The sequence below is a fragment of the Cyclopterus lumpus genome, chromosome 3 (assembly GCF_009769545.1).
Source record: "Cyclopterus lumpus isolate fCycLum1 chromosome 3, fCycLum1.pri, whole genome shotgun sequence".
NCBI lineage: Eukaryota > Metazoa > Chordata > Actinopteri > Perciformes > Cyclopteridae > Cyclopterus > Cyclopterus lumpus.
In genome coordinates this window covers 139,858-166,765 of record NC_046968.1, presented here as the reverse complement: position 1 = coordinate 166,765, position 26,908 = coordinate 139,858, and the positions used below count along the sequence as shown (strand labels likewise).

General features: G+C 40.7%; 1 protein-coding gene across 1 annotated transcript in view; it reads left to right on the top strand.

Moving 5' to 3' along the window:
• Window positions 1–2,189: 2,189 nt before the first annotated feature.
• Window positions 2,190–26,908, top strand: part of cemip (cell migration inducing hyaluronidase 1) — a 133,924-nt gene continuing 109,205 nt past the window's right edge. Inside the window, exon 1 of the mRNA XM_034525649.1 lies at window positions 2,190–2,268. The gene's annotated coding sequence lies outside the window, so the exon portion shown is untranslated. The remainder of the gene's footprint in view (window positions 2,269–26,908) is intronic.

Below are 26,908 nucleotides of genomic sequence, written 5' to 3'. Positions count from 1 at the left end.
CTGAAAAACGTAACAAAAATATGTATCACAAGCATCGGTACTGATCCGTCCTGAGCTTCAGTTTAAAGTGCACCCTGCTGACAGACCCTCATTGAGAGTTTTACAGTCGTTGTGGGGACATTTCAGTGGATCCAAGTGGATGATTTCCATGACAAGTTTTCAATCAACGTGATACAAATTTTTTATTTTGATATAATTTGTAGAAAGCCATTACCATGTCTCTTCCTGACACTCTGTGTATTGTTTCATTCTATGCAAATAATTCATGACTCCCTGAATTGCTGTGCGTGCATGAGTGTGATATGGTTTGGACTCAGTCAACAACACATTAACAAACTACGGGCTAAGTAAATAAACAGGTTTCAGGCTTGAATGATTCAGACCGCAGCTTCATGCTGCTTCTCTGAATCGTCATGTGGTTCAGTTACATTTTTACTTGTTTTCTATTCCATATCTGTTGTGTTTTATTGTTCTCTTATTGTATCTGTTTGGGTTCTTCTTCACTGCTTCTTCTATTAGAACGTATTCCATATGCCTCATGTCTTTGCTGTTTAGTAGCAAACATTCCATCCCGATCTTGACGTTTGCTTTTTGTGATGTATTGTGTATGTATGCGTGTGTGCATGGTGTATGACAAAATTGAATTGCATGAACGTCGATGTATTTTATTTTTTTATTAAAAATGTTTAATGCAACTCAAATCACTCAGGGGTATTGACAATCAGGGAACAGAATGCATTACATTTACTCAGATCAAAAGTACCATGAAGTTCTCTCAGGGCCTGAGGTAAACCAGCATGGACTTGATGGACGTTTCTTCTTGGCTGATGAGTAAGTCAGTAATGAATGAAGTGGCTGACTGGAAAGCATTGGCTCTTCATCCGTAATCATCCATCCTACTAAATGATGATCCCACACATCTAAACTGCAATCTCAAATAGGTTTTCAAATATACAGTGAACGTTTTTAAATACTTTAAATTGATAAACAAAACGAAAATGCAACCAATTTACTTGGTTTGCTTAAAATTAGTAATTTTTTGTACATTATTTACAATAAAATACATGTATTGATTTGCAGTCTACTGCAAACATATCACATTATTTAACTATCTACTGCAAATATTTTCCAGCTGAATTATGCTGTGGCTTTATTTAAATAACATACGTGCGACAGCATTTGTATCTCTTCTTGGCTTCCCTCCAGCTGGTGGCATCCCGGTAGACTGCCTAAATCATGTTTTCTTGGACTGCTATAGGGTCCAGAAAATGTTATGATGTGTTAATAGTTGTAAACTGATCAGAGAACATAAAGATAAAGCTCTGCAGCAGCATCCTTTGTTTATCAGGAATGGCAGGTTTAGTCTAAATAAAACGGGTTTAGAGGTTTCAATAATTATTTACCAGCAATACCGCACATTCATGCCAGGGAAATTAAATTAAAATGCACTGAAATGTCACACACACAAGGACAGAATACACATGTCTCACAAAATGGAAAGTACCTTAAACTGCACATCAGCACTTGAGTAAATGTTGCCACTTCCCCAGTATCATCATGATACTGATGCGTTGCAAATAAAGGACAATCCAATATAAAGTGTGTCAGTGAGTGGTTGTTCCACAAGGAACCTTTAGAACAACTCCAGAGCGCCACACCATATGTTCAGCCTGGTGTCCTACAAATTCAGCTCCCATTGTCAGTTACTGTATGTTTCAAGGGTACCTATTTTCTCCTGGATTACGTTTGTTTTTGACGTATCACAAATACATGTAATCAAACTCTGCATAGTCTGCGTGGGGAGGAGCTTTTACTAAACATAACCAAGTAGTTTTTTTGTGCAAAAAAAACAACTGGAGGGATGAACATTTACAAAATGGTTTAGATGAAGGAATATGCATATGATGCAAACCATTTTCAGAATCATTAAACCATGCAGTAAGCCCTTGTGACGTCATCACTTCTTATGGCATCATCTTCAGTCTGAAATTGATTTCCCGAACCAGTCACTAACCTATACCTACCTGTCTATCTATCTGTCTACCTGTCTATCTATCTGTCTGTCTCTCTACCGCACACGCACACAGTGGGCGTGCCTTTCCTCAAACCGGAGTAGAGGCGGCGCTGCCCCGGGCGCCTTGGACGGGAATGGCCGTGTCTCTGCGCTCCGACAGCGGCGGACACATTACCAGCGCTCCGCTCCATCACTGCACTCCTCCTCGGGAGCGTCTCACAGGCCCCGGGCTAGACACGGTGTCCGTGCTACAGGTCAGTAGGTCTCCGTATACTCTTCAGCCCCTTTTGAGGGGCGTGGGTCTGAGCCGGTACTCCGGGCGTGATGCGGCCGCTGTGCTGGACAGGGTCCGTGTCGGTAAAAGCGGTTTATGTGCGGGTAGCGCGTCCCTGCATCCGTTCAGTGTTCGGTGCCACTGGACTGGTGAACGCACGCCGCCTGTCGTCCCACTTGATGTGCAAAGGTAAGTGGAGTCCGGGTCAGTGCGCGCAGATCGACCGCTCCGTTTGCAGCACACGGCTGTCTTAGACACACGCACGTGCTGGCAGCTGGAACTGAAGCGTAAAGAAATGTCCACGTGAGTGTCGCTCTGGGTCGATCTGTTGACGAGCAGCACGGCGCTGCGTTGTCGCTCTCCCTCCTGGTGCTGCTTGTTATTTGCGGGCATGGAGAGACGATGCACCGTATGGGAGAACGTGTAGGAGTGTAAGAGGTTGCCAAAGGAAGACAACTATTGATATACTCTTCTGAAAATAGAGCATGTTCAGATCGGCGCCTGTTCACCAGCTGCGTGCAGGTCCCCTCCGCCTCGCCGTGAATGGTGCGCACTGTTCAGCTCCAGAGGAAACAAGTGCCCTGCTCTTCCCAGCAGGTTAGTGGACCCTTTCTCCTTACTCACTACAGGAATGAAGCTAAACAACTATTTATTATTATGTATTACATCATTGTGTAAATGCTGTTTCAAAGCCCTCATCACAGTACCTGCACAGTAACTCCTCATATTGCATAACATAGTATAAATGACAAACTATATTTTTATTGACTAATAATTCATGTTGCAGCTTTAGCACCTTGTACAAGTCCATGCAATAATGATTTCTATCTATTCTGTCTGGATGTCTTTACTATCCATATTCTGATTCTGCTTGTTGTAGTTACTTGGTAGCTTACCTGCACTGTGCCTATTAACATGTGCTTGTATAAACTAATCATTTCGTCTCCATTTGCAATTGAACTGTCAAGGATTATGTGTTAGTGACTGTAGAATGTGGGAATCAAGTGGAATCAGCTTGGGCTGTTGGAATGGTGAAGCCTCATCTTTCTGTGGCTGACTGCGTGCCTGTGTTCCCTCATCACCTTCAGTGTCCTCCAGAGACACCGAAGGTGATGAGCAGAATAGCACTGTAACAAGCACTAGAGCAGGCTGGGAACGAGTGGCAGTTATGATGATGATGATGATGATGATGATGATGATGGTGATGGTGTGTGTGTGTGTGTGTGTGTGTGTGCGCCAGTGCCAGGGTTCCTGACGTGATGCTGCTCTGTGGGATTACTTATTTTTCCTTTGTAGAGGGGGACTCTGCTGTAGCTTTTTGACCAACAGCTTGAGAGATCAGGACGAGGCGGAGTTCAGTGACCTTTCTTTGGCTGGATCATTTTTCTGAAGAAAGTGCTGCACATATTTAATCCACACCTGGCTGAGATCTTCTTCAGATGAGGTCTTGCTGTTCTGATCTGGTTGAACTCTGATTGCATTAATATGCACTGTTGTCCAGATACAAATTGCAATACTGGATGGAAAAGGGGGGCAAAGCCAGGTCACCTAATGATTGTGGCCACAGTGGCTGCTGTTCAGCAGAGTGGATTTAAAGTGGTAATATGCTGCTCTGGAATACTGATTGGTAGAACTGAGCGGTGATCTAACTTAATCTAGTTCATGAACACGTAGACATTAGATTTACTGACCATGGGTCACTGACGAGGCCACAACTCTGAGTGTCTCTGAATCCTTTTAATCTGGTGGGGGGTTTAGTCTGAGTGATGATGTAGAATAAACCATGTATCAAACTACAATGTGTATTGTTAAAGCAGTTGTTTGTAAAGACAAACCCACAGAGCTCATTGTTGTGTCTTTACTGTCTTGGTTCAGTCTTAGCGCGCTCATCAACCTCCCAGCAGCAGCCCGTTGTGGAAGCTAATGATTGCATCAAAAAGAGAAATATTCAATATAATGTGTCGTTTAACACACATACCTATTTCTTTCAGGTTTTTATAGTATAATAAAATGAGGTATTATAGGTGATTGATATTATTTGAATTAACTTTTAATCTCACATATCCCCTGTAGTACCCCTAGAAGTGCTCAAACCCTGTGCTAACAATTTCAGCATAACTTGAAATGCTACAAATATGTTGGCTACTAATGTAGCAACAATTACTGTCATCTTACGATGAACTGCAGATTAATGACACAGTTTAACGTTAACCGTCACCATGTGAAATAAAGTTTTACTGACAATCGTTGTCTGCCAATATTCAGTGAAATATGCGATCAGCACATCTGCATTCATGCTTTTCTGGTTGCTGATCTCTGATAATGTTCAACTGTAAACAACCAATCAACAGGAGGAGAGCTAGTAACGTTAGCAGGACCGCTAACAGCTAATGAACGAGGTTACTTTTACTTACATTATGATGTTCAGTAGAAATTAGTATTGGGCGAAGGTAAATTATAACGTTATCATGATGTAATCTTGTAAAATGTAGTGTTGGTGAGAAACTTGAAAAAAATCCAGTTGTTTGAAGATGTTTTTACAGCAAAATCCATAGATATTAGAGATGAACTATGAGATGTTATCACTAGCTCCAAGCAGCTTATAATACAGCATTAAAACTACTAATGACAACATTTGCCTTTATTCATTGTCATGTGAATTGTGTGACTGAAAAAACACTATACATTACGATAACAAAGTAAAAAGATAACATTGAGAATGTTTTGGGTTTACTGACTTCAGAGCAGTTAATGTTTGGGACAGTGGTAAAAAAAAATGAATAGTCCCAGGTCTTGTAGACCAGCTGCTATTAAACAACAACGGGATCTGTATCTGCCGATATGGATCAATGATCGACAATTAGTGTTGCACGGCAAAGAAAACGTGATCAGGGATCTCTAAAAATTATATATATTTTGTGCTGATCCAATCTCTGATTCGATTTATGACTGATCTGTGAGATGTGATTAACCGTGAAGCAACAGTTGATAAGCAACACAAGCAGGCATGGAAAAGCTACTGAGGGACGTTCTAAAATCCTCTCTCTCTCTATTATAGAAGGCAATCCTTTTTCAAATGGGAGGAACACAACAACAAAGAAAAATCCTTTATTTTCCAGTGTAGGCTGGAGTTTCCACACATCCAGTCAGAGGGAAGAAGTGTGAGAGAGCTGCCACCGTGGAGGATTGGGCCGGCAGCCAAAGGCCACAGTTTACTTGAGGAAACCATCAGTTCTCTAGCCTCATTTGGAGGAGGAGCGTTTCTCTCTGGAGAATAATGGCTTCAAATTCATAGACGAGGTTGCCCAGATGGAATCTAGTATTTTTCTTTTTTAACCATCCATCAACTCCTTAATGGGCCATGAAATTGTTTCAAACAGTAGTTCTCCTGCCTGTACTTGCTACCCTGCAACAGAAGGTGCACAACCTAGACCCCCCCCCCCTTCACCCAGTCCATGTTCTTAATCAATGAAGTTAAACAGCAATGAGGGGTTTCCGTGTATAACTGGCTGTTAACTGACTGCAGCCTGGCACCATATCAGACACTCTGTGTGCAACTCTGTTGTTTTTGTGAATTGATGTGATCCAGAATGATCAAATACAGACGGATATAAGATAAGACAAGATAAGATAATCCTTTATTAGTCCCTCAGTGGGGAAATTACAGGATTACAGCAGCATTGCTCACAGTAATAAGTAACAAACAAGTAGTATAATAACAGAAATAAGATAAAAGAGTAAAAACAAGAAGAATATTATATATACAGACGGAGTAGAAATAGAATAAAGTGAATAAAGTGTATAAAATAAAAAAAAATTAAAATGACTAAATAAAGTACTTAAACGTATTAGTATTGCACCAGTGGGTATCCACCTTCAAGTGTGCGTGCCACTGCAGCTGCTCAAAGCTTAAATACAGCAGATATTAAAATTACACAAAGCAGCCACGTCTTGTTTGATTCCCACGAGTCCAATTTAGATCAAAGCCCTGAGAAGGGGGGTGTAGTGTGTAGCACACACCCAATGGAATTCTTGTTTACCATTGCCATGCACGATTTGAAGGTTATGTAACTGCTGTTCCTATGGAGGCACATTTATATACATTATTCAACTATTTCTGACAAGAAGATCAAATATTTGACAGACTTTATGAAAGACTGATATGTTGATACATCTGCAGCCTCACGATAGTTCACTGTGTTCACCTTTATTAAATTACCTGAAAACACCTGGACACAAGCTGCTCCAGTATAACTATACGGACCTCTGCACACATCAGACTAGTCGATTATAGCTCCATATTTCATCCTAGCCTTTTTTCTTTCTTTGTTAGCAAAAGTAGCATCTCATGTTTTGTCCATGAAACACATTTACAAACACTGCTGTGTAATATTATGACCTAGGTTACCATGTACAAGGTGAGATACATTAGAATTGTTTCGTAAGGTCCAAACTTTTAAAACATGATTTTGCACACATTTGGCCGTAAAGCGTTTCACGAGGCTGCTCGGGGTGAACTGGTTGTCCTCTGACTGTGATACTAACGGTGTGGATGTTGTTGATCGGTTACTTGGTAACTTTTTGGCTCAGATGCTCTTCACCCAAACAAAGGTGGTGGTTTGTTTATGGTATGAAATGCTTTACTGAGCCATTACTTTTGCCAGTTTTCTTTCGGGCTTGGACGAGACACAGATATTTCCAACATCCCTGTGAAAACCGCTTCTAGATCTTTGCACACCGCCCTTTAATCCTGTGCAGATTCTGGTCATGTTACCACAAACCTGCAGCTATCATTTAACTTCCTTAAAAAACACACCCATGATTTGACACTGGTCCTAGACTGCATAAACATGGTTGTTGTTTTCAAATACAACTATGGAAGTTCTGCTAATAACGACATAATAGAGAGTGCATCATTATAAATACATTTGCATTTGAGCCAATGACAAAGCTGAGATTAAAATCGGTCTTTCTTTTTTATAATATATCCTACTTTCCATTATGTACAATACAAATAATAGTTAAAGCAGTTTTCCTCTCAGTGTTGGGCTTCGTGGGGATCTTATTATTGGGAATGTTATTATCAGCTAAACCAGTTAGACCAGCCAAACATGACAAATATATATTTATTGATTGGCACAACTGTTTCAGCATTAGACTAGTGAAGTGATTCACCTGCACCCTATTGTCTCTCTTGCATGACATATGCTTCAGTGATGATTGGATCTTCAAGTGCTTAAAAATCTCTACATTTTAACTAGATTATAAAATCTGAAAATCTGTGAAAAGTGGCAGATTCAATGGAGGGTTCCTCTTTAATAACATTGAATGGCAATATCATGAGATCATGCAAAAGTCTTTTCAGGCTTCATATGAGTTTGTGTTCAAACCAATCAGCATCTTGTGAGGAGCTACTGCAGGCGGGGTTTATGTGTGTGAGGTGAGAGGAGACTTGGTTCTAAACAACAATGGCCTGAAGAGGTTAGTGTAACAGGTCCGTGTCTGATTTCAGTTTCCAGTCAGAGCATTTATGAGATGCATGGAGCCTGTTTACAGCTGAATATTTCCTTCTTTTTCACACAGAGCAGAGCAACACAGAACACTGCTGGACTTATTTTGTGCCTTCAAATGTGTGTGTAAAGCTGCTGCAGGCTCTTCATGCAACAGGCCAAGAATGCCTCAGTAGTGATTAGTAGTTTGAAAGCAGAATCAGAGCTGACATGGAGCTGTCGACAGAGATAAAGAAGCATGTCTGTGCTCTGGAAACGGCAGATCTCAACATGATACTGCTGCACTGACCACATATTAATGATGGCGGAGCATAAACACACACACACACACTCGGAACTTGGAAGTCCTGTTTGCAAGCCTTGCCTCTAATGTGCTCCAAGTCTCGTTATCCAGGTCCTCTAAGCTGCGTGCGTGCGTGATATAGTTGATAAATAACAAAAGGTGAAAGTGAGAGTAATTAACCGGTGACAGAACATCTACAGAAAATATAATGGCTGAAGTTGATGTCTGAAGTCATGTCAAGCTTTACACTGCTTTCAGTTATAACTGATTGAACATCTGACCTTTACCAGAACTCTAAAATGTTTCACTTCTTAAAAAACAGGACAGTTCACTCAAGCAAAAGGTTTCTAAAAAGCAACATGAACTATTGAATATGAATCCAGGATTCAGGGACACTCTGGTTTGGTCTCCAAAAGAAATGTTTGACTCTTTGGCTTGATAGGTGTTCCTCAGCTCTGCTTTACTAAAGCCAGGGGTGTCCAAACTTTTTGCAAAGAGGGCCAAATTTGATAAAGTCTGAAATTTTTTTAACCACAAAAGTTACATGAAAATACACACTTATTATACTTGTTATAAAACAATTTTCATTGTCACAATTACCTTTATTTTTCAAATGACAATGTAAACCACTCAGGCAGACGTGAACAACTCTAAAAACACAATTCTGCCTTTCATTCAGTCAGATAACATTGAACACACTTTATAGAATACCTTCAATTTCCACGAGTTAAATATCTTTTCCTCATGAACATATAAGTAATGCAAAGTGGTCTGTTATCATTAAACTTTAAAACAAGTGAATTTGAAAATCTGAAAGCGGCGGCCCTCACTGTCAACTGTTCTCTTTATTTTTGCGGTCGCCATGGCAGAAATGATTCGAGAAGGGTTCGCGGCCCGGATGCAAAGCCAGATAGCATGATGGTGCGTTCACACCAAACGCAATGCATTCGCAACGCTTTACTAGCGTGAGTTTCGTCGCCCGACAAGTTGTGCTGCGTTCACACCAAACGCGCGTCGAGATCCAAAGTCAATGCACGCGAGAACAATTAGCGACGCGTTTGGTGTGAACGCCCCTTTATAACGGTGCTGCTACCGTGTGGTGAAAGGAGGAATTACATATTTACATTTGTATGATTTGTATGAGCTAGCGAGCCATAACTAACACATAATAAGACCGAAGCTGCGGGCTGTATGAAATCCGACCGGGGGCCTTTCGCAACTCGCGTTGGAAGTTGAAATATTTCAACTCTGGCGAAATTTTGCAACGCGCGAAACGCCTCTATCGCAACGCCTCTATCGCAACGCCTCTATCGCAACGCCTCTATAGCAACGCCTCTATAGCAACTTGTCTATCGCAACTTGTCTATCGCAACGCAGTGCGTCTATCGCAACGCAGCGCGTCTATCGCAAGGTGTCTATCGCAACGCGGCTATCGCAACACGGCTATCGCAACACGGCTATCGCAACGCGTCGAGATCCCAAAGTCAATGCGCAGGCACGTTAGACGCGAAAGGGGGCGTGGCTTATCTCCGTGCCTCGTCTCCGTAAAAACAGTTATAATTTCCTTCATCCACCACGGTCGAAATAACCACTAGTTCTGCTTTATACTTGTTGTGGACATCCCATAAACGTGGGAACATCTAAACGACCTGGTGTTTGGGTTCATAACATCACCCGTAGGCTCACACAGCTCGGGGAGTTTCACCGACTCCGCCTCAATAACTTCCGCTTCCAGCGCTACGAGAGCAGCAGCAGCCCAACGGGCGGAGCATCTCAACGCTGATTGGCTGTTAGAAGTTGAAATATTTCAACTCTGGCGAAATTTTGCAACGCGTCTATCGCAACGCGTCTATCGCAACGCCCGGGGAATTTCGCAACCAAACGCGTCTGTGCGTTGACTTTACATGGGATCCAGTCTCTCTGTCTCTCTCATATAAAGCTACACAATAAAAAAAAGTATTTTAAACTGGCTTTATAAGTTTTAAATAATAGTTGTAAAGGCAATCGTAACAGGCAACCACTAGGGCCTTTATGATTTAGCGAACACATCGCTAATAATAAAACACAACTCCATACTATCAAGTGTGCCTGATGTAGCCACGGCCATCAAATTATTTCTGACAATACCCGTGACTGTCGAAAGCGCTGAAAGGTCATTTTCCAAGCTAAAACTGATCAAAACATATCTCAGAAGCTCCACGTCACAAGAGAGGCTGTCAGGTCTGGCCATCCTTAGCATAAAGAATAAACGTCAGTTTAGATTTAAAGAGCGTGGTTAAAGACTTTGCATACAGATTTGCTAAAAGACGCGCACATGTGTATTCAAATGCGAACCTGTAGAAAGTAGCCTACCGGTGTATCGACTATATGTAGGCATATTTGTTATGTTGTTGTAACATATGTTCTGTTTGAGCTGTTTGATAGGCCCTAGCATATGTTTTGTTTCTTTTGGAATACATTTGTTCTCTGTTTGAGCTGTTTTTTTCTGATTGAATAAATTTCCCTCAAAAGAAAAGCTTGGGTCCTGTTCGTTTATCTTTGGATAATGACCGCCGGACAATACATTATCCCTTACATATGGGGGGGAGGGGGCCCTCTCAGGGTTATTCTGCAGGGGGGCCTCATGTGTTTCCGTTACAGCACTGCCCAGGCTATTGATATTTCAAACCTTCTCAACCTTAGTTAAATAAGATCAATGCGTCAAATAGATTGGACTAACATATTCTGCCCCTGCACACTGCTTCAAAAGGATAGAGAGGGGGGTGGCAGGTAACAAGAGGGATGGGTAGTTATCGCCTACTTTATACTAAATCGCATTTGTTTAGTATAAAAGGATGATAATTCAAAATTTAAGTTCAAAGGTTCATAAGTACTATTAACATATTGTGATTCCCCTTTTACTATAACATCACACATATAATAAAACACAGATAATAAGAATAAAAATAGTTACCTTGATTTTAATATTAGAATATCACTGCCACCACCATGCCTGCATCTCCCGGAATGTCTTCATGGAGTTGAAGGTGAGTCACTCCTCCTCTTACAATACATCTCTGACTATATTGTATGGTCTCCAGCATGCTATGTAAATGTATGTTCTCTGAAACAGCTTTCACATAGGCCTGGTGAACTTCATATCATCATTTCAGACGACTCCCTTGTCTGGCTGATCTAATTATTTATAATTTCATACACTACACATCAACTATTTCCCAGCTGGTCAAGGCTTTAACTGCGTCTCTCCCAAAATATTCACCTGCAGCAGCAACAGATTTAATCCCTGGTGTTTTGAATTTCTTCATCTGTTCTCAGCTGGCGGTGTCCCATCACTTTGAGGTGATTGTGAGGATGCTTGCAGCGCACTACGATTTTCAAAGCAGATAGACAGAATATTCAGCTTGCCAACTGTGCTATGACCTCATGTTCCCAAAACAGGAAAAAAGAAGAGAAAAAGCATAAAACAGTTAAAGGGTCAGTTAATTTAAATTGCTGATTTTTATTCTTACTGATTACCTGTGAAATTTCACCATACAATACAATTCAATACAGTTAGTTCTGCTTTTATTTTTCACCTGGTATTACAATTTTTGGAAACATAAAATGATGCTATCAGATCGCCGGTCTGTATTTACACCTTGGTGATGATGTCATTTGTCATCTCAAATATTAAATTAAATTCAATTCAGATTATTTTGTATAGCCCCAAATTACAAATTTGCCTCAGAGGGCTTTACAATCTCACAAGTATAATAAGTGTGTATTTTAAAATGTCAGACTTTATCAAATTTGGCCCTCTTTGCAAATTGCAATCTCTTTACAAACCTTTTCACGGGCGAAAAAAGGAAGAACCCTTCAGGAGAGCAACAGAGGAGGATCCCTCTCCCCGGATGGACAGAAGCAATAGATGTTATGTGACCAGATGAACAGAGTTACAGAGTTACAACACATTAACATCTCACTAACATTGGCTTGAATAAGCCTCCGTCAGGCCAATCTTATGGTCTTCGGTTCTTCAGGAACAATGCGGCACGTCAGATGTTTAACCAGCCAAACCCGCGTAATGTTCGTGCGACAAGACAACGATATACAATCTACATAGTCACATGAAACAAAAACAGCATGCACATACTTCCATCCATTCATTCAACACATCGATACATACCGATGATGCCCACCTCTTAGCCTTACCTTAGCCTTAATCTATGTTGTGTTTCCCGCTAAAAATTTAAAACCTCGCCCACCCAGCTCCGTTCTCCCCACACCTTAATGTTTCCTATGTAACCTACACAGACTTCGGAAAAACCGGCTCTGCAAACCGTGACTTATCAGCGCTGAGTGTGGAAAAGTTTGGAGCCATCTGCGCGAGAGGCCGTGTGGCCTCATCCAATACATGCTACTTCCTAGCTTCGGCTACCTCCCCCAAACACGAGGCTCGCTCAGAGACTCCACATCGGGAATCACCAATTGTTAAAGTTCAAAAGAATCTCGTGCTGCCTGGTGCTTGGAGGAAGAAGTCCCGGAGCCAGAGATATATAATCAAAAGTATTTAATCATAACAGGGAGGATCATCAACACATACCCATACATCGGTCCTTCCGGACGCGCTCACGTGATTCCGTTCACACAGACCATTGCGCTGTGAGCAGACAACCGGCTCTGTGTGGCGCAACTGCATAACAGGACGAATCCGCGTCTCACAAAGAGTTTTAATCCGCCATCCATTGGTTAGTGGAGGTAACATGCAAATACCTTTCAGTGACACAGCATGCTGTACAATAACCAGCTAAAAAGGAGGTGAGACTTCTCGAAAAGCTCGCCATTTTTTTTCGGAACTCTTCAAAATAAAAGCTTCTTCCGCCTGGAAACAGCTGTTTTTTTTACGATCTCTCAAGAGAAACCTACGACGTCCCAGAACCAATACATTTCATTCATACTTGAGTCATCCTATTATTAGGATAACCATAAAACATCTTACAATCAATAATACAGTGATCATACTTTCTCATATGCTTTCCTAATACACATTCTTCATAATATTCTTCATAATATCCCTTATTAATTATCTTATCTTTCTTTATGTATTAATTTAAAACATAAACTCTTATTCACATGTGCAAGTATACATAAAATCCACTACAACTCTACAGCCTCTTTGGCTGCATTTGATCATTCTCCCTAAAAGCATCTTAATTTGAGTCCTCTGGACCAATCACCATCACTTCGAAGCTCTCCAAACACACCACCGAATAAATTATGCATAGAAGCTCAATAGGTCAAATGAGAGTGTCTAATGGGAATAATTAGTTGTTTACCCGTTCAAAAATCAACTCCTAGTTTTTCGCTACTGTTAAAGAGACCAAGGCCCTACTGTTTGATGCTATCCTCCGAGTGCGAAGGATACAAATATAGGAGTCTTTCGTTGGAGTCTTCGGAGGTGGCTGAGTATAAAACTGCTCTGTGAGTATGTGTTTACTTGCCCTTCCTTCCAGGAAAAGGCTCTCCCACCCACAACGCAACATTCGCACCCTCTCTCCCTCTCTCCCTCCTCTCTGGTCTCCTCTGTTCTATCTGCCCTCCCTTCAACCGACTCCTTCTCACTCATGCATCCTAACTCTGCCTCAGACACTCTCCTCTCTACTTTGTCTTTATCTCTTGATTCTCTCTGTCCTTTTAAGACATGACCAGTTCGCAAGTCCTCTCTGGCTCCGTGGTTGTCTAACTCGGTGTGCGCCGAGAGAGCCGCCTTGCGAGCGTCGGAAAGGAAATGGCGAAAATCTAAACATGACGACCTGTTCACCTATCACTCTCTTCTCTCCTTCTCTGTAGCCAAAAGCTCTTTCTACCAAACCAAAATTAAATCTTCTTTTTTTAACCCCAAAAAACTATTCTCTATCTTTTCCAACCTCCTTGACCCCCCCCCCCCCCTTGTCTTCCTCCTTCCACCCTTCTACCAAGCCACTTCGTTGACTACTTTACAAACAAGATAGATGACATACGCTCCCCTCCTTTACTAATCCATCTTCTATCACTACACTTTCATCAACTTCTTCTTCATCCCCTTCGCTTTCCTCTTTCACCCCTCTGTCTCCTAATTATGTTTTTATCTTGGTTACCTCCGCCCACCCGACCACCTGCCCCCTTTGAGAGCAGACCCTGACCTTCTTACCTTTCTCACCCATCTTATTAACTGCTCCCTCTCAACCATCTGTTTCCGTAACTCTCTGAAGGAGGCAAGAGTTAACCCTGTCCTGAAGAAACCCACTCTCAACCCATCTGAAGTCAACAATTATAGATCTGTCTCTTTTCTTCCTTTTCTTTCCAAAACTCTAGAGCGAGCTATCTTTAACCAAGTCTCCTCCTTTCTTCACAGTAACAACCTTCTAGACCCCCACCAGTCTGGATTCAATGCAGGCCACTCAACAGAGACTGCCCTCCTTGCTGTCTCTGAGCAGCTTCACACTGCTAGAGCAGCCTTATCCTTCACACTAGAGCTGCCTCTCTCTCCTCTGTCCTTATCCTTCACACTAGAGCAGCCTCTCTCTCCTCTGTCCTCATCCTTCTAGACCTTTCCGCTGCCTTTGACACAGTGAACCACCAGATCCTCATGTCCTCCCTCCAGGACCTGGGCAACTCAGGAACCGCACTCTCACTCTTCTCATCCTACCTCAACGACCGCACTTACCGTGTAACTTGGAGAGGATCTGTGTCTGAGCCTTGTCCTCTGACTACTGGGGTCCCTCAGGGTTCTGTCCTTGGTCCTCTTCTCTTCTCTCTGTACACCAACTCTCTCGCCTCTGCCATTTTCTCTCATGGCTTCATCCAGAATGCAGCAGTTCGACTGGGCTTCAAACTCCCTGAATTTACCCACACTACTCCGCTCCTCCGCAACCTTCACTGCCCGCATCCGCTTCAAAACATTGGTTCTTGCGTACCGTGCTGCCAACAGATCGGGTCCCGTCTACATCCAGGACATGGTCTAACCTCACACCCAGGACATGGTCTAACCTCACACCCAGGACATGGTCTAACCTCACATCCAGGACATGGTCTAACCTCACACCCAGGACATGGTCTAACCTCACACGCCAGCCTGTTCACTCCGCTTGGCATCTACCAATCGACTTGTGACTCTGTCACTGCGAGCTAAACACTTAACAAAAAAATCAAGACTGTTTGCTGTCCTGGCTCCTCATTGGTGGATTGAGCTCCCCATTGACACCAGGACAGCAAAAAGTCTCTACATCTTCCGATGGAAACTAAAAAGACATCTTTTCCGACTATACCTTGAATAAAAACAGATTAGCACTTCAGTGGCACTTGAATGGTTTTTACTTTACTTATGATATTTTTGTAGTTTGGCTTTCTTGAAGAAACGTTACTTTCTTGATTCTTGTTGTTCTGTTTGTACTTATGGTTGAATGCACTTATTGTAAGTCGCTTTGGATAAAAGTGTCAGCTAAATGACATGTCATGTAATGTAATGCACTGCATTGGGAGGGCAGCATTCATTGTCAAAACAAGTCTTTTTGACGCACTTGTATAAAATATCTTGAAGTCTTTTGAGTTGCTGTTACATTCAAAAGTAATTAAACATTCCTTGCTGAAGCTTACTAAGTGCCACCCTGCCTAGAAGTGTGAGTGTATGTAAACTAAATCCATATCATTGCTATGGTGGCAGACAGCTTTTTACTAAGACAGAGCAGGGTCAGTTTAGTTTGCTTTCAGACTGGTCTGGTGGGACAGCTGCACAAACAACAAAGCTGGCTAAAGATATCAGAAAATAGCACTTTGAGCTAAATGCTAACATTAGTATGCTGAGTTGGTCACATTTACAGTCTTACATAGCTTAAAAAAGACTATGCACAAAGTGCAGTTCAGCACGATGGGAAGGTCACTGGTTTTGCAGGTATTTAGTGGGTGCTGCAATATCCCCCATTTTCACGAGAGTAAGATATATATTTATTTCTGTCCACCTCCCCAGCCCCTATCACCCATCATATCTTTTGTTGTAGTTATCGTACAGAGAAATTTCCTAGAAAATGTTGTGCCCTGTAATAATTGGTCTGTAGGCCTATTTATCTGTAGTGGCGGTAAGATCGGACCAGATTCCGACCAGCTAGACATTACCAGAGCAAATGTCTTCAACCTTCAACCTCATTTTTTATTCTAACTCTGTTATCAACGGTGTAGACCAAATTGCTTCTGGATGCAATTGGACTTAGAGATATGATGAGATTATTGTTCAACACTTTATTGGTTGGCCACAACAATTCAAGGATTAAAGGATCATTTCCATAATGCAACTCAGGGTTGCACAATAAAATGCAGTTGTAGCCCATTTACTCCATGAGAAACGCATCACAAAAACACCATCACCTGATGATGAATTGTTAGTATTAATATCTGCTTAGAGAAGCATTTTGGTCGCTGCTGTTTAAATTGTAGCAACTGCATTTTGTTGAGCAACCCTGTGTTGAATAATAACAATAAATGATCCTTGAATCCTTAAACTTTTGCCAAATCTGGTCGAAAGTACATAAATCACATCCTACTTAAAAAAACTAAAAAAAACTAAGTGCAGTTGATATGTTTTCCATTTTGAAAAAAATATACCATTTAATTTGTAAAATGAGCTACGGCCATCTTGTTTTTTTTTCCCACCGAATATTAGAAAAACAATTTGATTGGCCCGGCATATCCAAAGCGGAGGGGGGATCAGGCACATCTACCAGAGCAAAAAAACAAACATTATTTAGACAGCTTCTCTGGCAACAAAATATAGTTCAAATTCAGCTTCGAACTAATAGCAGCACCTAACCACTGTCTTCAAATTGAAAGAGAAGGCTCCAACCATCTATCTTTTTTTATACAGGATTTTGATTTTTCACAATAGACAGAATTGTGCAGCCTGGAGTGCAATCAGCTATGTGTTGAAGCCTGACCGTCCCTAGGATGCACAGGAAATGAGTCCTATTTACGATTGTGTGTCAGACTTCAGATGGATGTCTAGCTCTCCACTGTCATTGCTCAACTCTGTTGTATGCCTTTCCCTCTACCAATGTGTACTATTATGATATCATTTTGATTCTTTTTCACAAGATAGTTTTAGATATGACTGTCAGTTGTTACAGGCACTAAACACACACACACACACAGAGCTGAGGCATTTTGAAAAGAGAATTTACAATCCAAGCTGTCTGAAGTGCTTATTTAAAAATTCTGTAAAGCTTCTGTGATTACAGACGTACGGTATGAAGCCCTCAATCATGTAGCAGGTCGAGGACTGCAGGGAGCCATCAGAGGCTGCTTCTATTGCTACATTACACACATATATATCACATCACTGACTGGGCTATATGCCAGAGAGAGGAATACGTGCCAGTGCAGTGAGATATTTTGGTCATTTCTCCCATATGTTTTGAGTTGCAAATGTCAGTGGCAGCTATCAAATATTATGCTCTGTGACTGGGATCGATGTGTTGATACTAGCCTTGATGGTTGGTAGCTGTAAGTATTTGCATTATACATATCTGTCGCCTGCTTGATACATTCTTGTTAGAGTTTACAATTATGCCAAATAGAATTGACCCTGGCATAATGGCTCCATTAAAAACAGCAGTCTTTTATCCAGTCAGAGCCATCACTCATTTGCTTTCAAAAGTGAACCAGCAATTAGTGTCTTTAGAGACATAATACATTTCTTAAAATCAACATACAGACTTATAGTAAAATAATCCCTTAATGCCCAACTAGAAGTGTGTGGTGGTGTCAGTATCTGCAGAGACCCTGCCTTTCGCCTGGCTTTTCGCTTTCCTTCTTATTGTGCTGTGTTCAGGACGTTTCTGTGCATCAGCAAAGAGCATTTTGGCCCCTCGTGGGGGTGTAACTCCCAGCAAATAATTAGGGTTTGTAGCATTCTCATTCCTAAGTCAAATACTGCAGAGAACAGGTTGTTAGATCGCTGTGTGGGTTCATGTGCTTTTGTTTTTACGTGTTTCTTCTGTCTCTCTGCTGTGTGCTACTATCCTACAGTCAGTGACCGAGTGGAGACGCACAGCAGGAGGAAGATGCCTTGGCTGCATTCATTCAGAATCTAGCACTGAGCGGAGAGGAGATGTGGATGTGTTTATTTGTGCTTTAGAATGTAACCACATTTAAACAATCAGAAAATGACGTTCTTTTCTTTTTTTCTGATCGACAGCTTTGTTCTCACTAACCTCCCTCTGTTCATTCACTCTCCAGCTCACTCGACCACCGCTGCACATTCTCTCTCTCTGTCCCTCTGAAAAATATTCTGTAGAGACCAAAACCAAGGATGTGTTTGCAATAAATCAATGTGAACATGGACCACAGCGGAACAAAAAGGTAGCAATGTGTGTTTTTTTTCTTTTCCCCTTTGTCTAAACCAAACTACAGATGTAAAGGCGACCAAAGCCATGCGTTCTCGACTGCCTTTCCTTCCTGCTGAGCTCTAGTGAGCTTTAACGACTGTTGGCCAAGCGTTGAATGGTCTCTTAGGCAACACCACAGGTTAGAGATCACATTAGCAATGACATGCTGCGTTCCCCATCTCTGGTTGTCTGTGCTCTCAACTCTTTCAGTTCTGTTAATGGACAATATTTTTCAAAACCTTGAGGAAAAAAGAAGGCATCAAATTATAGTGATTTTTTTGCCCTACAGGGGCCTCTTAATGAAGAAAAGGAGCTCTGGCTGAGTGTTGACAATTAGTGCAATGGAATAAGTGTCATTGTCCAACAGAAACCAAGCCGTATTCATACTTTATGTTGTCTCTTTTATGTGTGAAAAAACAGAAAGTCTGTGAAGAGACAGCTCAGCAGGGTTTCTGTGCGGTCTCCCTCACTTCCGGTTTAAGAAGATATTTGTTGTTTATTGCAGTTTCAGTTAAACTCCCTGTTTGTCGGATTAAAGTTGACTGCAGTCAGCTTTATCTCACCCCAAAAAAGGTCTTTGTTAAAAGAGTACTAAAGCAATTTAGTATTAGATATTCCTAAATATGTATGTATGTATGGACATTTGATTGGCTACCCAATGCTTTTGTTGTCTGGCAACGTCAGGGTAGTCTCAATCCTTTTAAATACATGTATTTGTTAATTTGGTTCATATTTAGATAATGATATGATTCATAATGATAAATCATAAAACACATTTGTGAATCCTATTCGCATTAATTAATATTGAGACAGATCCGACCACATACATTTGATGAAAATTCCTCTTGTTCAGAGTTTAGTGCATAGAGTGACAAACACATTCTCAAAGGAAAAGTAACGTCAAAGAAATTGCCTGGTAAGGTAATCATACAGAAACGCAAATTAAATCAGCTGACACCCTCTAAACGGACTGAAATAACTAAATGTGTCAGCCTGGTCTTTACATTCAGCCCACAGTAGTGGAGACTCGCTGTGTCTGAAGGCCTACTGGAAATAACTGAAAGGCAGAGAACAAACACTGGAGTTACAAGCAGTCCCTGTAAAATGAAACTTTCAGGGTGAAAATACAATTGCTTGAGTGTTGTTGCTCCAAGCAAAGTGTACAACAAGTGACGAGGCTAAAGATAAATGGCTCTACTTTGTGTTGTGTGCTGCACATGAAGCCCTTCTAAAGTTGCATTGGTTTTCAGTTGCTGCGCATTACATTTTTCTCTCCTCAATTCCAGGCCCCTTCCTCTTAGTTGAAGTTGAGGTTTCTTTCAGATAAGACGACATGTTGGACCAAGTATAATCCAGTTGTGGAATGTAAATAAATATATGTACTACTTAAGTGCATATTTGAGGTATTGGTACTTTGTTTGAACATTTTTATTTAATGCTACTTTATACTTTATACTCCACTGCAATTTATAGGGAATATTTTACTTTTTATTCCACTACATGTATGTGATAATTACTGGTTACTTTACAGGCTAAGATGTGAGCCTACAAATATTATTTATTTATAAAATATGATGTCCTGTTATAGATTATATGAAATAGTAGAATTAGCTCAACTTCTAGCAATTTAAATAGTCAAATGCTTGTTTGCTGCACTTTTACCTTTGCTCTTGATAGGTGTGCCTATGTTGCACAGCCACATGTTAGAATAGAATAAAGAGCCAGCTTTCATATTTAAATGTTGCAGTATTCCTAGAATTGTAAAGTTGATGAACCCAGTGAATTCTCACCAACTTTCCCAGGTCACTGAGCTGAATATATTATGCAACGCAGACAGAATGAGTGAAGAATGTATAAGAACAAGTTCAAATTGTCACAAGGCAGGCAAGGGTCATAACCAGAAAGGTTATGCATGTTCCCAAACTTATTTTATATATAACAACAAAAGTCAGTCAGGGGCCTACGAGCAGTTGGCACTTGGTAAGTGAGCCTGTCAACCTCGCCCAGAGGCTGAAATATCATGGATTTTAAAAAGAAAAGTTGATAGAAAATGGAAGCAAACACTTACATAGCTCAATATATATATATGCATCCATGCAATATATTTAGCCTCTTTGACTTGTGCAAGCATTGCTAACAAATATCCATTATATGGTTATGAATTCTACAATACAAATCGAGACAGGGTTTGTTTGTTGTAGAAGAGAACAGTTATTTGAATCCTTGGATAATGTGCAGTGTGTTTACAATCAGCTGCCATGAGTCTTACTGTATGTGGAAACTGAACAGCATTTTAGCCAGTGTCTGTTAAGCTTAAGAATCTACTTGTTTGTCTTTTATTTACCTATCCCCTCTGTCGCCTCCAATTTCTCTTGTGATGTTACCGTAAAAAGACAGAACGGTTTGGTCTTTATTCAAAATGATAGATTCCTTTTTTCACCAAGCACAAGATTGTTTTACAACAGGATGTCTATCTCTCTTGCAGTCAGACCTGATGGATTTGGTGTGGGACGCTCAAGGGAGTTGCTGGCTCACAGCCTTTATAGACGGGATTGAAAGTGAATGCCTTGAGTCCTGGCACTTTCAGTTCAGGATAAGATGACTGTCTCAGCTGTCCCTTCATGCCTTTCTTCTTGAGTCTTCCTCCTGCCGTTCTCCCTCTTCTCTGCCAGACTTCCATATCCATCATCTGTCTCTCACTTAACATCCTTTCATTTACATTCATTTCACTTTAGGAGCTCCTTTATGAACATAAATCGGTAGAGTGAAAGAGACACATTATTTTAATCATCCACCACAGAATAATGCAAATGAAATAAAACTAGATTAGCTGTGTGTTAATCTATGATTTGGTTATATTTACAGCTATACTAAGCATGATTTGTCTGATATAAATATATACTCATAAACCTAAAGCCCCATTCAGATTGCATTTATTATTGATTTGAATGCTTGCTACACTCACCAATTTTAATTGCTGATTACTGATTTTTCTTCCCCTACTCCAGTCATGAACTGGTCTTCCCAGAACCCATCATCAGGTTGATTAAGCGACTGAAAAATATCAATCCCTCTCAGTGGAAAAATAAATTCAATTCAATTCAGTATAGCCCAATATTACACATTTTCCTCAGAGGGCTTTACAATCTGTACACATATGACATCCCTGACCTTTGACCTCACACGCACTGCTTTATACAACCTGGTCACCAGAACGAATGTTGGCATTGTATGTTTTTACAAACAGTTTCCAAACCAAAAAATGTTTCATGAATATGCTTTCAGAAACCCACAATGAAACATGGTTATGTGAAATGATTGGTTAGGTTTAGGCAACATAACTGCTTGGTTAAAGTCAGAAAAGATATAAAAGTTTGTGTTAAACATAACGCAACCTACTTTAACCAGCATAAATTAATTAATATACTTTCCTGTGTAACGTTGCGTAACAAGCGTGAACTTAACATCGACTTTTGTTTTCACACAGGTCTCCTGGTTGAATGTCTTACTCGCCCTCAGTGGACCTTTTTGCTCTTTACACTCATGATTATGCCATGTAACTTTGAACAACGGATGCTCCATAAACTAAGTCACTTGTTCACATGCTCTGCCCGAATGGAAATACGTAAAACATTCAAAAGATAAAAAGCTTTTTTTCCCCTTATCACCTGTTATGCCTTAAAACATGTATCCGTTATATATCCATTTCAGTAGCACTTACATATACGAGTGTCATTCCTATCCATATTCTGAATGTGTGAGGGGTTTGTTTGTTTATCATTCATAGCCTGGGTTGTACAAGATTTTATTCTAAACATGGAGAATTTTCTTTAACATTTTTATGGCTGCTGACATTCTGATTTATGGAATATTACAGTCCAACATTCCCTCTAAAAACTAATTACATGTGAACTTTGAACCTGGCTTCATCCAATGATTAGATTTTAAATTAGAACAAAGAATAATGCATAATTTGTATATTTAAACATCACATTTTAGAAAACATATAATGAAAACAAAAGTATTAATGCAAGTAATCAACTGGAGAAGTCTCATAGTGATATCTCTTTTTTTTAATTATACTTTATTCACCTGTCGTGTTTCCCCTTAAGTTGTCCTCAATTGAAATATGTGCCCCAGATTGAAATTTGTTTCTTCTTCTTTTTTGTTTTGAACAATGGAGGAGAAACCTGGCAGGGGTGATTGGGAGGAACGGCTTGCCCAATCTGAACCCGAGTTGTGTCTCACTATTGTACTTCTGTGCTAGCCATGCTTTGTCCATAACGAACACCATGTTCGAACATGGGATCCCCCAGAATGAGCTGGAACATGTTAATGAGAAGTCTGGGTCAGCTTGCTGGGCCTGCTGGGCCTGCTGCCACCGCGACCTGACCCCGGATAAGCGGATGAAAATGGATGGATGGATAGTTGCAACAGTATTCGCCCCCGGCATGTAACACTGTGGGGACTTCGACGAAATATATGTTTTTTTCAAGTAATTCTTCTTCTTTTAGGGCCAAAACTATTACAAATGTATATAATGATTATAGTGTCTGAATTATACACTTTTTGTCATCATTGAAGGAAAGAAAAAACACCAACATACCAGGTAACTCCAAACTTTTGACCGGCAGTGCGCTTCATATTAGTATCAGCATATTTACCTTTTCTATTGTGAATAAGTGTGGCAATAGGGACAACGCTTCAGCTTCATGCAGGTTTCAATAGCAGCGCCCAGGGTTTGTTCTTGCTGTGAAGAGCTACGCGTCACTCAAAGGATTGCTTGTTATGCTTTCACACATTCATCCACATTGTTTGCTGGCAGTGAGTGCTCTGTGAATGGTGGCTGGACAGACTGTTTGCTGTGCTGGCTCCTCAATGGTGGAACAAGCTCCCCATTGACATCAGGAAGTCTCTACAAACTAAAAACACATATTTTTCCACTACCTGGCATTAAAACAGATTAGCACTTCAGTGGCACTTAAATGGCCCTTAGTTATAGCATTTTGTAGTTTGGCTTTCTTGAAGAAATTGTACTTGATTCTTGTTGTTCTGAGAATTGTACTCCTGGTTGAATGCACTCGCTTTGGATAAAAGTAATGTAATGGAATCAAGAATTTGTCCCGAAGGATGCTGAACTCCGTGAATCTCGAAAATGTCAGCTGCATTGTGATGAAGGAAAAACAGACAATGACAAGTTGGTGTTTCATTACTGTGTATGTGATGGGTGTGTTTCAGCTGTTACTCAACGTTATTACCCATCATTAGACCTTCCAAATGACGAGAATGTCAGCGACCGTCGGACCAAACGTCCACGAGTTAGACGTTTTCTTCCTGCATGGAGTGATGCTGGAAAAGCATCTTGGTTTTATAACTGTTAATCACTAAGTTTTTTAGATTGTACTGACCAAATTTGAAGTCTATTCGATGATTTACCTAGGAGCAGATCGTTATTTTAAAGCATGAAAAAATGGCAGATTTTCGGTACGGTTTAGAGTATGATCCCAAGAGAGTTATTTTTAAGTTTCCATGTGTTACATACGCCTACCAAGTTTTGGATTTCTATCCCAAACCTACTACGAGGGCTGCTTTGTCGAAATCTGTCAAAGGTTTGTTGACATTTCGAAGGGGGCACTATTGAACCAAACTGCCATTTTGAAGGATTACAATCATATCATACAACTACATTTAAGTAAATGTGTGTGCTGTTTGGGTGTGTTTTGAGCATTTTTAGCCCCCATTGGCAACAGCCTTTCACAAAACAACAAGATTTGTGAGCAATGACTAGGATAAAAAAATATCATATGGATGTCTTCAGGGTCAAGATATCATGACATATGAGAAATATGGAGCAGATTGGATAATGTACGGCCGAGTTAAAACAACTTCCATTTTCATGGAAAATTGTTCTTTTCCGCTGCTCCGAACGCACATAGTTTTATAGATTTTTAATCTTTTGATAACTTCTCACTGCTAAGGTCTCAAGATCATACTGGCCGAATTTGAAATGAATCAGGTTTAATCTCTAGGATGAGTTTGTTCTTTTACAACTCCCCAAAACGATGAAAATAGGCTTAAAGTGCAAATATTGAGCGATTGATTGCAGCACACCCTAATGTTTAAATATTATGAACAAATTAGGGTACATTTAGGGATGTGATGTGGACATATGTTTCATTTTTTGGTGAGGATAGGTTAAGTGATTTAGAAGTTAGGTGTCTTGACATATTAAACCAGTGGTCACCAACCTTTAAGCCCAAGATCCCTGACCTCTGCCTTGGTGACAGGCGAGATCTCCTATTGAGGCGTTGAGAGAAACAGACTCTCTAGACTTTACAACTTGAGGCTTTTTATTTATATTATGTTAAGCGCACATAATATGAAGAAAAAAAACATTTGCAATGAGCAGGCTGGATGAAGTCCCAATATTAATGTATTTATCAAGTGAAGCTACAACACAACACGGACAACTGATCACTAAATCAAAGTCAAGGAGCCTGCTGACTGACAGACACCTCACAGACTGCCTCAGACTGGCTCAGACTTCTGAGCTCCACTTACGCGACAAATCCAGGTGCACGAGAACCTCATTCAGGGGAGCACAGCTGAGAACACCTTGGCTGTGGAAGAACCCATTTGCAGGTGTTCATGAATCAGGCGGAGAACCTTTCTGACGTTGCTCTTCCGAAGTCCGTAAGAAAACATTTCAGAAGACACTTCATAAAATGTTTCGAGAATGAGGCCCAATGTGTTTCTGAATTTATTTTCATTTTTTTATTTTGGAGAGTGACAGGGAATGTCTCCGAGATCGACCGGTCAATCGCGATCGACGGGTTGGCAACCACTGTATTACACCATAACCCTTAGAAGTGCATTGGTCCATATCTTCTAAACACAATGTGATATCAACAAGCTTTTGATGATATTGAACCAATAATGATCCACAGAAAGCTTTGTAAGAATCGGACCCAGCATTTAGGAGGAGATGGAAAAATTCAAAATGGCGGTAAATCTAAGTAGGCAGAGCTTAATTGTCTCTAACAAGCGTTTGTACACAAGCGGACATGTGTGTAAAATTTTAAGTAAATCGGTCATAGATGGCAAAAAGTGTGAGTTTTTACAACTAAAGGGGGCGCTATAGAGACATTTTTTAAAACTTTTGCCCGACACCCCAATCAGAAAATATTTTTAGCCTAGTCAGATAGGTGTGGACATTTTGAAAAATGTAGTTTTAGCCCATGCACCTCTTTTCCCTGCACAAAGTGTTACCATAAGAATAATAATAACAAGAAACGATAGAATAACAATAGGTCCTTGACCGACTTCGTCAGGTCTCAGGCCCTAAAAAGGGGTACAACTGTCCTGTCCTGCACCATGATCAGGTCCAAGTTAGTTTCTCTTAATACTGAGATTCATGTTAATCATTTGGCTCAGTTGTGTTGTGCACTGCTGCTGCTGATTCAAACTACAAAAAGTAGATGTCATCGCGTGGCAGCAACTTTAGTCTGGTGTATCTTAAAAAAGGCAATGTAGGCAGAAACATTGATTGAGTATTTCTTTCAGGCAAGTTTTAATGCACTAACCCCATCCAATCAGTAAATGACAATAGTTTCAGATGTTTGCTCTAACCTTTGCTCTGATCTGGATGAACATGAATGACGGATAATAACCATCATTACGTCACTCTCTGTCCCTGGTGTTGATGCAGTCAATGTGAGTGAAGTAAATCGTCTCTTTTAGCAATATACAGGAAACTAAAGGTAAAATAGAGTGGAAGACTAAATGAGGTCTAAAAAACCTGAAGGCTGGGTCCAAATGCCAAATAGAATCAGTGGAAACTTGGACTGATTGATCTTCATGAAGTCTGATAAGCACAACGGGTTGCTATGAGTCAAGCAGCAGGAGAGATAGAGTCAATGTCTCCCTCTGTCTCTCTCCCACAACATTTTGAGCTGCCTCGCAGTTTGTGGCACTAAATCAAATTCTTACTCGCGCAAACACTTTGTCTTGTCTGTCAGATCAGTCTAGGTCAGAGTGTCTCAAAGGTTACACCAGTTTCCTTTGTACTGTAATTAAACAATGGATTGTTTCCATATTTAGTGTTGATTCAACCTTTCAATAGAATTTCACAATTAATTCCAAGTACTGTTTGTTCTGCTCTTCTTTTTTACAATATATTTTTCAGCATGCCCCAGCTTGTAAGGACTAAGAGTGTGTGTGTGTGTGTGTGTGTGTGTGTGTGTGTGTGTGTGTGTAGTGGTACAAGTGTCGACAGGTCAGTGACTATGGGATTAGACTTGTGAAATGACAACAATGCAGTGGAAGGTATTCAGACCTCGTCTCCCATTGGCAGAGCTTTGGTGTGTGTAGAGACGCTGCCCAGAGCATCGCTGCAGGAGCATAATTACTGGTTCCAGGGGGGAAACGGTTGTT